The 10,357-nt window shown below is 35.8% G+C and overlaps 1 protein-coding gene across 1 annotated transcript in view; it reads right to left on the reverse strand.

Annotated features, from left to right (window-relative positions):
* LOC107598076 (calcium/calmodulin-dependent protein kinase kinase 1-like) overlaps window positions 1-9,468 on the reverse strand; it is a 63,723-nt gene extending 54,255 nt beyond the window's left edge. The window contains exon 1 of the mRNA XM_016289339.1: window positions 8,841-9,468. The gene's annotated coding sequence lies outside the window, so the exon portion shown is untranslated. The remainder of the gene's footprint in view (window positions 1-8,840) is intronic.
* Window positions 9,469-10,357: the final 889 nt, after the last annotated feature.

Here is a 10,357-nt window from a genome sequence, read left to right on the forward strand (position 1 = left end):
CCAGACCTCTGGAAACTTCATGTCTGGTCCCTGGACGGGACGCGGAGGTACTAAGTGACCTACCTCAAGAGGTAGTTGACACAATCACTTCAGCGAGATCACCATCTACGAGACACGCCTACGCTTTGAAGTGGAACCTGTTCGTTGAGTGGTGTTCTTCTCGCCGAGAAGACCCCCGAATATGCCCGATCAGAGTCGTGCGGTCCTTTTTGCAGCAAGGGTCGGTAGCTGTGGCCCTTTTTGAGGATCCTATTTCGTCGGTCATCCAAAGTGACGTCGAGAGTAACCAACTGAAAGGGAACGTTTCGGTTACGTATGGTAACCCTCGTTCCCTGATTACAGTTTCCACCAACATATTTAACAGTTTTCAACAGTGATCAGCATATTAGAATAATTTCTGAAGGATCATGTGACACTTAAAACTGAAGTAAAAGTGGCTGCTGAAAAATTACATTTTAAAATACATTCAAATAGAAAAAAGTTATTTGAAATATTTCACAATATTGTTGTTTTTACTGTGTTTTTTAAACAAACGCAGTCTGGTTGAGCATATGAGACACTTCAAAAACATTTTAAAAAGTATTTTTTTCTGCACAAATATCAAATGCACAAGTGTCACAACTGTTCAGTGAATTTTCTGTGTGTTTCTGGAGAGTGGGAGAGTGATAAAGTACACAAAACATAAACCAATGCTCGTTCTAACCAAGTTTTCCTAATTACAATTATTACAGGCAGAACTTGAGACAGATGGTTAACGGGAAATTTCTAAACTTAGTGAACAGAAGAGAGCAGCAGACAAACTCAAAAAAATACCACCCTCTTTTCCAGCAGGAATCCAGACTGCCCTCTTTTCAGAAGTATGATGTGTGGACAAATAGGCCACTTATGAAAAAGTCAAGCCCACATGCAAGAGCACCAGCCAAAGCAACTTGTCTGCCTTCTCCAGAAAATATGTTTGGGTCTTTGGACTGCGGAGAGCTCTGACAAGCCCCTTATGTCGGCTAGGCCTGAATTTCAGAGCAAATGTTGGATGCGGCACATGCCACAGGGATCTTGGGTCTGGTTTGTCATCTTAAACCACAAGTCTTAATTTCAAACATGAAGCAGTGCCATTAAAACCTATTCAAGTCAGCACGGAAACAAAACAGAGCTGCCAACAGAATCAAGTGGGAGGAGGCTGTCAGAGTATCCCAGCGTGAGAGGATGAGCGGCCAAACGAAGACTATTCTCAGAGAGAAACTTCAATTGTACGCTCTGAAGAAGATGAAAGAAAGAATTGAATATTTCAGCTATACAACAGAGAGAGACATAAAGAGAGATACCCTACTGGATATCAGACAGGTACAACAATAGCAACCGCTTAGAGGCAGTCTGAATCCAGACACTAGTTTAGACACATTTATAACACATTACAGTCCGTAAAGACTGCAGCGTCCCCTCAGCAAATGGTGCAAGGCCTTTCTGCTATCCATCTACTTAAAGGGCCCCATGGAACATGAAATGTGTATTTAATGGGCTCTTATAAATGACAACAATTCCTTTTATGGATTACACACAGTCGTGCATGCTCATATCATCAACCTACATGAACAGGAGATACTGTATATGACAGGCGAAATAGTTTAGTGCTGAAATTGTTTTAGCGTTGTTAGAATGTATAAATAAATCAAAAGGAAATGAATGATTGATTTTGTCAGAACTATTACAATAATATACCATTTATTTTGACTGTAAATACTGTGCAAGTACATCTATGCCCTTTCTGAGAAAAAAAGTATCTTAAATATGGAATTTATCAGCATGTGTCAATATTGGATCCTTGTTGACTGATATCTAATTATGTCTATTTGTAGATACATATAACATCATCAGTGCAAACTTAACAGGGAGGAGTATTTTACAGCAAAGAAGCAACCCTCTAAGAGGCCATTGATCATAATATGAAAATATTTACAAGCATATCAATACTGACCGGAATATTTAGAACTGTTTTTATAATTAATATCAATTAATATCTAATAAAATTAATCGCTTATGCTCAACCAGGCTGGATTTATTTGATAAAAATACAGTAAAAACAGTAATATTGTGAAATATTATTACAATTTAAAATGATTTTTGCATTTGAATATTGTTTTAAAAAGTAATTTATTCCTGTGATGCAAAACTGAATCTTCAGCATTATTACTCCAGTCTTCAGTGTCACATGATCCTTCAGAAATCATTCTAATATGTTGATTTGGTGCTCAAGAAACATTTCTTAGATGTGAAAACACTAAAACACTTCTGTGAAATACCTTCTTTTCAGGATTCTTTGATGAATAAAATGTTCAAAAGAACATCATTTATTTGAAATAAAAATCTTTTATAACATTATAAATGTCTTTATTGTCACTTTTGTTCAATTTAATGCATCCGTGCTTTAAAATAAAACGTACTAATATTTCTGATAAAAAATATCTTACTTTCCCAAAACATTTAAACAGTGATGTATATGCGAGTTAACACCTGTTTTTGCTACATTCCCATTCATTTATTAATTTATAAATTATGGCTAAATAATAATTAAAAATATAATAAATAAGACATTTAAAGATACATTTAAAAAGGCAGATCTGGGTGAACAAGCACTAATGACTGCATGGGAAAAGCATATTGCATTTACTCGTCAGCAACACGCCATTAAAACTGGGGCTGAATTTTCTAGACTTAAAAGACATGATATGTGAAGTTCACAGTATCACGCATCCAGCTAACAGCTTTAATGTCTGAAGCCCCGAGCATGTGCACTGACCTACAGACAGCACTACAGCTTATGGCCAGACCTTACAGCATTAAATAGCACTGATGTGTGTGCATGCTGAAATCTACCAATGTATAGCATTCACAGCCTACTGGTAAACCCAAGCTACATGCATATGCTAAATTTTACTGTAACATGTATAAAGTAGCTACACTAATAAGACAGTTTAATGTATGTGACATTGTAATCTGGTTAATCTAGTATAATGGTAGACTCATGATCTACATATTGGGCAAGTACAGTGACTGAGGGAGAGCTTAATTCATACAGTAATGGACAGCAGAGACTAATCCTCACTGCTGATGTGGTGTGATCAGACTGATTCATTAATCACTAGTAATCCCACGCTAAGAACGGACACAATATGAGGACAGAGGTGAGGGAGGAACAGGCTGGAGTGACAACAGGAAGTTGATGACAACAGAGAGATAAACACTGTGACAGAGTGTCAATAAACCAAGGCTGTAAATCATTTAAAATGTGATTTACATGATATTCAACACAATTAATCACATACATATCATCCAAAATGCCGCTGCAAGATGAATCTTTAATGAGCCGAAAAGAACACGTCACACCTCTGTTCATCAATTTGCACTGGCTACCAGTAGCTGCTCGCATTAAATTCAAGGCATTAATGTTTGCCTACAAAACCACCACTGGCTCTGCACCCATTTACCTAAATTCATTACTTCAGAGTTATGTGCCCTCTAGAAGCTTGCGTTCTGCAAGTAAACGGCGTAATATTGTGCCATCTCAAAGAGGCACAAAATCACTTTCACAGACTTTTTCATTAACTGTTCCCTCCTGGTGGAATGACCTGCCCAACTCAATCTGAGCAGCTGAGTCCTTAACCATCTTCAAGAAACGACTAAAAACACATCTGTTCCACCTTTATTTGACCCTCTAACTCTAGCACTTTCTATTCTATTTTAATTCTACTTTATCTATATTTATCTTTTTTATTCTTTATTTAAAAAAACAACAAAAAACAAACACTGGCTTTCAATTTTTTCTATATACACTTTGCTACGTGTACTGCGTTAGGCTAACTGAGACTTGTCATTTGCACTTATATATTGTTGCTCTTTTGTTAGTTTTGACTGCTTTTATTGTCCTCATTTGTAAGTCGCTTTGGATAAAAGTGTCTGCTAAATGACTAAATGTAAATGTAAATGTAAATATTAATAGCTGTTGCACTGTAAACCCTAACAAGTTAGCAGAACTCAGTAATCAGCGACATCAATTTTTTTCAAGTTACTTCTACTAAAGATTAAGAACTTTACATTTTAATTTTACACTACACATGCATGTTATTTGTAATTAAATTTAATTACAAATAACATGCATGTTATTTGTAATTAAATTTATTTACGAGTTGGTTTAGCCCATAATTAAAGTTAATTACAAATAACATGCATGTTATTTGTAATTAAATTTAATTATGGGCTAAACCAACTCATAAATGTGATCACATAAACATCATGTTAACTCATTATATAACTATATTAACTTGTACAGCCCATCGAAACTGCAACATAACAGAAAATCCTATAAATCCCATCATAACAATAAACATTAAACATGTTTAACATATGTGAAGTGAAGTGAAGTGAAGTGACATGTGGCCAAGTATGGTTACCCATACTCGGAATTAGTGCTCTGCATTTAACCCATCCTAAGTGCACATACACAGCAATGAACACACACACACCGTGAACACACACCCGGAGCAGATATCTCCCTATACACAAAATAACACTTAATTTCAACATTTATTCTCTTTAAATAATCTAATGAAAAGAATGCTGGGGACTAGAAATCTGCTGCAGCTCATTCAGTTTAAGTTCAGCTTATATGCATAACTTTTTTTCTAAAAAGTACAAGGAACTTTCAGTAATATTTGAGTGAAATTAAGTCATTTCATGTAATTAGAAATTAAAAGAAAAACCCAAATAAATAAGGACAATTTGAAGATATTATTGTACATCACTGTGGCAGATGAGTAGATAATATAGAATGTGGCTGTCGATATATAAAGTATAAGCCTAACACTGACCAACAATCACACCAATCATTTTTGCAGTTGATTTTTCTGAGGTTGAATAGTGCCTTCCTCCCTATTTTTGTGTTGCCTTGCCTCATCCGCACAGCATTTTTTAAGATGCCGTCAAGTTGATTGCCACTGCCAGAGAAGAAAACAAATTACATTTTAAAGGTCAATTTTTAAAACCTGACAAGAAAATGAAGAGATGTGATGGGAAAATCATACAAAGCGGTCTCAGCATCTACTTTGCAATCAACAACAGCTTTATATTGCAGCCATTAAGCCCTTAAGAAGGATCCATTTCAAACTGTACACACACACACTTGTGCTAATGTGAGTGCAGTTCACGTGGGGGCAGGAAGCAGGGGACATTCAATCTCCACCCTGCAGTCATTCTACAAGCATGCAATCCTCCTCTTTATCTCTGCATAGCATCTCATCTTACCTCCTCAAAGACTCATTTTAAATGCTTAAGGATTCCAAATAGTTTTAAAGGCATTAGACATCAAGAGAATCTGTCCAAAGTTCACTAGAGTTCATTATGGAATTTGAAAACAGCAACTTCTCCATATGCGCAGTATAGCTGACACACAGCAAAACATTACTGCTTTCTTACTCAGTCAACTCTTTCTTTTCTTTCTCAAAAAAAAATACACATATATTCATTAAGCACCAAATGCATGTAATTTTTTTGTTTTATCAGTTAAATTTAGTCATTAGCACAAAAGCAACAGTAAAGACTTGTATATTGTTACAAAAGATTTATATTTCAAATTAATGCTGTTTTTGTAATCTTTTATTGAATACAAATATTCAATGATAATGACAAAAAAATATTGTGCCATCTCAAAGAGGCACAAAATCACTTTCACTGACTTTTTCATTAACTGTTCCCTCCTGGTGGAATGACCTGCCCAACTCAATCTGAGCAGCTGAGTCCTTAACCATCTTCAAGAAACGACTAAAAACACATCTGTTCCACCTTTATTTGACCCTCTAACTCTAGCACTTTCTATTCTATTTTAATTCTACTTTATCTATATTTATCTTTTTTATTCTTTTTTAAAAAAACAACAAAAAACAAACACTGGCTTTCAATTTTTTCTATATACACTTTGCTACGTGTACTGCGTTAGGCTAACTGAGACTTGTCATTTGCACTTATATATTGTTGCTCTTTTGTTAGTTTTGACTGCTTTTATTGTCCTCATTTGTAAGTCGCTTTGGATAAAAGCGTCTGCTAAATGACTAAATGTAAATGTAAATGTAAATATTAATAGCTGTTGCACTGTAAACCCTAACAAGTTAGCAGAACTCAGTAATCAGCGACATCAATTTTTTTCAAGTTACTTCTACTAAAGATTAAGAACTTTACATTTTAATTTTACACTACACATGCATGTTATTTGTAATTAAATTTAATTACAAATAACATGCATGTTATTTGTAATTAAATTTATTTACGAGTTGGTTTAGCCCATAATTAAAGTTAATTACAAATAACATGCATGTTATTTGTAATTAAATTTAATTATGGGCTAAACCAACTCATAAATGTGATCACATAAACATCATGTTAACTCATTATATAACTATATTAACTTGTACAGCCCATCGAAACTGCAACATAACAGAAAATCCTATAAATCCCATCATAACAATAAACATTAAACATGTTTAACATATGTGAAGTGAAGTGAAGTGAAGTGACATGTGGCCAAGTATGGTTACCCATACTCGGAATTAGTGCTCTGCATTTAACCCATCCTAAGTGCACATACACAGCAATGAACACACACACACCGTGAACACACACCCGGAGCAGATATCTCCCTATACACAAAATAACACTTAATTTCAACATTTATTCTCTTTAAATAATCTAATGAAAAGAATGCTGGGGACTAGAAATCTGCTGCAGCTCATTCAGTTTAAGTTCAGCTTATATGCATAACTTTTTTTCTAAAAAGTACAAGGAACTTTCAGTAATATTTGAGTGAAATTAAGTCATTTCATGTAATTAGAAATTAAAAGAAAAACCCAAATAAATAAGGACAATTTGAAGATATTATTGTACATCACTGTGGCAGATGAGTAGATAATATAGAATGTGGCTGTCGAAATATAAAGTATAAGCCTAACACTGACCAACAATCACACCAATCATTTTTGCAGTTGATTTTTCTGAGGTTGAATAGTGCCTTCCTCCCTATTTTTGTGTTGTCTTGCCTCATCCGCACAGCATTTTTTAAGATGCCGTCAAGTTGATTGCCACTGCCAGAGAAGAAAACAAATTACATTTTAAAGGTCAATTTTTAAAACCTGACAAGAAAATGAAGAGATGTGATGGGAAAATCATACAAAGCGGTCTCAGCATCTACTTTGCAATCAACAACAGCTTTATATTGCAGCCATTAAGCCCTTAAGAAGGATCCATTTCAAACTGTACACACACACACTTGTGCTAATGTGAGTGCAGTTCACGTGGGGGCAGGAAGCAGGGGACATTCAATCTCCACCCTGCAGTCATTCTACAAGCATGCAATCCTCCTCTTTATCTCTGCATAGCATCTCATCTTACCTCCTCAAAGACTCATTTTAAATGCTTAAGGATTCCAAATAGTTTTAAAGGCATTAGACATCAAGAGAATCTGTCCAAAGTTCACTAGAGTTCATTATGGAATTTGAAAACAGCAACTTCTCCATATGCGCAGTATAGCTGACACACAGCAAAACATTACTGCTTTCTTACTCAGTCAACTCTTTCTTTTCTTTCTCAAAAAAAAATACACATATATTCATTAAGCACCAAATGCATGTAATTTTTTTGTTTTATCAGTTAAATTTAGTCATTAGCACAAAAGCAACAGTAAAGACTTGTATATTGTTACAAAAGATTTATATTTCAAATTAATGCTGTTTTTGTAATCTTTTATTGAATACAAATATTCAATGATAATGACAAAAAAAATGTCTTCATAACAAAATCATCATATCAGAATGATTTATGAAGGATCATGTGATTGAAGACTGCCATTCAGCTTTGCCATCACAGGAATAAACTACATTTTAAAAATATATTAAAATAGTAAACAGTTATTACATTTTTTTTATAATATTTCAAAATATATTCTTTATAAAAACATTTGCAATACTTAAAAATATTTCTAAAATCAGTTTTAGCTTTTTTGTTTTCTGTTGAAGAATTCTACTTGATAGAAGTGAAATCACTTTATTAAACTCTACAGTACAATCTCAATATTTCTAAAATGTTTCTTACATGTTCGTTGCTGGGTACATTAGTGTAATTAAAGTTTTAATTAACCGTGATAAATGAAATGAAAGCATATCAGTTGAGGTCAGGGGTAAAATTGGATTACACGCTTGGGAATCAAGCTCGAGATCTGGATTCACTTAAAACTAAAAGCCAAATAAGCATATGGACACCCTAAGACCACATCATTTTGTTCTATATAATAACCAATTATTTCATCTAGAAAGTATCCAAAGCCCTGTGACAGACTTTCACCCAGTTGAATAGGGTGTAGGGCATTTCTAGTTAGTGTTCACACTATCAAATCTCCAACTGTATACTTCTAATCCCTCAACACCTAAATACATATGTCTGGAGTATCCAAAACACACATTTCCAAAAGAGAGAGAGTGTGTTCGGTGCAGTTTCAGTGTGTCAGACTGTAATCCGGGTCACTTTAATTGAATAACGCAGATTATCTTGTCTCAGGGAAGCTATTGTAACCACAGCCACTCACTTTGTATCACTGTTATCATTGAGAGTGGACATACAAAATATCCTCATTCTACAGACTGTAAAAAGATGAGTCAGAGATATGTTTGAGAACAAAAATAGCAGCAGGCACGTTCCCTGCCAAATCCTGAGCTAACCTCTATGTGCCCTACTAACCCCTAGCTAGTGAATTTGGGATTAGTGGATGGAGAGAGAGGTAGGAACGCCTCATTTCATTTACTCACACGGAACGAGGGCTCGCTGAGGGGTCGGCTGGTGGATGGAGACATGATCCAGTCCTACGGGGGTGAGGGAGGGGACCCAGATGGTGAGGAACCCATTGTTCATGCCATGGGACTTCCAGGGAGTTCTCCTCCCTGCACTGCGTAAGACGTCGGTAAGACCTCCACAACGTCCCCTTTCACGGGTCACTGCCTGTCCAGGAACAGAGCAAGCAGTGTGGGCGGGGCATAAGGGGAGGAGCTTCTGGTGTTTTCCCATAACCAAATAAAAATTATGGACCTGCAGAACCAGCTGACAGGACCAGTGCTTGACAACTACACATGTGAGATTAACCGCGCTGCGGGGGATTGGATCCATCTGGGGACATCCCAACTGAAATAGCTCTAGGATGCATTAGAGAGAAAACACACACACATACAGAGCACTAAATTTAGCCGATGGTAATCATCATTCATAAATGATGAATGCTGCAAAATCATGCTTGTCCTGAGAGACTCTGGACCTCACCCAACACACATTGTGTGCCTCTAAAAACAGCCCAGCGAGGAGGAGGAGGACAGTTCTTACACACACACACACACACACACACATACACAGCTCTTCCTACACCATTAAAAGTCCTTCGAACAGCTGAATGTAACTTCTTTACATAACTTACAGAGACACAAGAAAATTGTGTGCCTCTAAAAACAGCCCAGCGAGGAGGAGGAGGACAGTTCTTACACACACACACACACACACACACACACACATACACAGCTCTTCCTACACCATTAAAAGTCCTTCGAACAGCTGAATGTAACTTCTTTACATAACTTACAGAGACACAAGAAATGACTATGTTCTTCTCTGTGGTCTGGCATTTAAGGAAACAATGAAAAAGTTAAACGTAACAGATGAACAATAGCGGGGTCTTCTGTGCATTGACCTCCCTGTAGGTTGGGCCGCCTGGCTGCTGTATCGGATACAAAATTACATTTTAATGAGGAGATTGACTCTCAGAGCACCACAAAGGATTTAGATGTCTCAAAGCCTGACAGTGTGGACGAAGACAGACCTGTGTTTGGACAAGTATCACTCATGAACAGCTGAATCACATTTCCATCATCATGTGGGTGGGTGAGGTTTAGTCATGGGTGGAAGCAGGTTTTGCATACAATGTTTTCAGTAACACTTCAATATAGTGTAAAGTTAAATTTGCTAATAGTGGTTAAATGCTTAGATAACACAAACTAATAATGAACAACATTTTTTGCAGTATTTATTAATTGAGGATAATGTTCATTTTGCTATTGCTCATAATTCATGTACGATACCATTCAAAAATAATTAGTTTGAAAGATGTTCCTTAAGCTGCCAAGGATTTGAAAAACAGTTAGAAATATTAGTAAGAAATATTATTTCAATATATATTTGAATATATTTTATATTCAGTGTCACATGATCCTTCAGAAATCCTTCTAATATACTGATTTGCTGCTCAAGAAACATTTCTTCTTCTTCTTCTTTTTTATTATGT

Source organism: Sinocyclocheilus grahami, unplaced genomic scaffold (genome assembly GCF_001515645.1).
Source record: "Sinocyclocheilus grahami isolate Dianchi unplaced genomic scaffold, SAMN03320097.WGS_v1.1 scaffold12.1, whole genome shotgun sequence".
NCBI lineage: Eukaryota > Metazoa > Chordata > Actinopteri > Cypriniformes > Cyprinidae > Sinocyclocheilus > Sinocyclocheilus grahami.